The sequence below is a fragment of the Vombatus ursinus genome, unplaced genomic scaffold (genome assembly GCF_900497805.2).
Source record: "Vombatus ursinus unplaced genomic scaffold, bare-nosed wombat genome assembly UNPS02014894.1, whole genome shotgun sequence".
Taxonomy (NCBI): Eukaryota; Metazoa; Chordata; class Mammalia; order Diprotodontia; family Vombatidae; genus Vombatus; species Vombatus ursinus.
Window position 1 is genome coordinate 4,351,962 of NW_020954672.1, and position 1,848 is coordinate 4,353,809.

Here is a 1,848-nt window from a genome sequence, read left to right on the forward strand (position 1 = left end):
CTTGCTTGCCTTTACTTTTTGGATCCCCAAGCTCCCTTCTAGGCTCACCTCAACTGCCACCTTCTACATGAAGCCTTTTCTGTTCCTCTTTCTCCTACCCTATGACCCCCATCCCGCTGTTAATGTTCTCTTTGCCTTTTGATTACTTTGTATATATCACCAATAGAATGTAAGCTCCTTGAGGGCAGAAATTGTTTCAGTTTCGATTTTGTAACCCCAGTGCCTAGCTCATTGCCTGGCACATAGCAGGTAATTAATAAATGCTAATTGAATTGAATTGAATTGAACTTGAATGTTGAATTGAAGGAATCATTAGGATTCCCAGATACTGGAGTTCAACCTGGTGCCTGGTTCCAGAGTCAATTTCCCTTCTATCAAAAGGGGAGAGGGACACATTCTTGGGTAAATACATAGGCACACATAGAGTGTGGCTCAAGTGTGCCAGCCAGGGCACACATTGTCATTGGGCCATCCCTCAACTGGCTTTAGAGATCATCTCATTCAATTCACTCATTTCACAGATAAGAAAAACTCCCAAGCAGTTGACCTGTCCAAGAGCACTTTCCCCACATGGGAAAATGCCAATGGTAGAATTCATCCCAGAGTATTGAGATACACCCAGCCCTTATTCTATGCACATCGGTGGGTGAATGTGCTATGAGGGTACATGAGGTCCTGGCCAGAGCTTCTGAGGGCAGGTGCTGGAGAGAAATAAGGGCTTATGATTCAGTACTTTCGTTCTTATGCACTGGTTACCATAGTAACAGGACTACATCCCCTCCAGCTGCCTGTGAGGATAAGTGGAGCCATGAGCAAGGGAGCAAAGAAGTCAGGGAAACAGGGCATGCCAGGCTTCACCACAATCTTCTACTCCAAACACTTTTCTCTCCTGCTCAAAAAAAAAAAAAAAAAAGCAAGCCCAGGGTTCCTCCCACCCCAATTTGTGACTCACAGAGCTTTGTGAGGGCTCCCAGGCCTCACCTCAGAAGGACATCTAGGACAATTTGTCCATGTCCTGCCTTTTGATTTGATTAATAGAGGCACATGTTATATGAAATAAATCAGTGTCAAAAGCCTACACCTAACCAAAATTGTCATCTTGCCATCTCAAGCAACAAAATACAAATCTTAGTCTTTTTCCCCTCAACCAGTGGTACCAGCCACTCAAATGCCCTGAAACTTTGAATTCAACATGCATGCTGTGAGGGCATGTGAGGTCTTTCCCAGAGCTTCTCTCAGAAAGACATGAGAGTATGTAATTTAGTAAATCTGCATTTGGGCAGTAGTCCTTCACGCCTTGGAATACACTCCTTCCTAGTCTTCTGTCAGGACTCAGGCCACACGCCTCCTCCTCCGTGTAACATCTTCCCTGATCCTTCTTCCCTACACACAATGTCCTCTTCCTCCTCAAAATTTTCCTAAAGAATTTTGTCTTGATCTCTCCCTTACCCCCATCACTAATTCCACCCCACTCCCAGTGGGGTGAATGTATATCATTTTTTTCTTTCTATTCTCAATACCTAGTACCTAGTAGGCCCTTGGTAAATGCGTTTTGAAACAAAATTAATTGAATTGGATTGGAATGAATGTAGAAGTGCCTATTCCAGAGCAGATCTATGCACAGAGTGAATCTGCACACAGCAAGCAGAGGGTAGGACCCAGAGAAGTGCTTCCTTCCAGGCAAGAAGAGGTAGCAAAGTCCAACTAGGTTCACAGTGTACCAGCAGAGGGAGCCCATGGCCCACTCCACTCCCACGCTACTTCCAGGAAAGTACCACCTCCCCCTTGCTCCCCTTCCACTCCTGCTACTCTGACACTTTAACTTTGAAGCCTGGGAAGTGGGGGAGG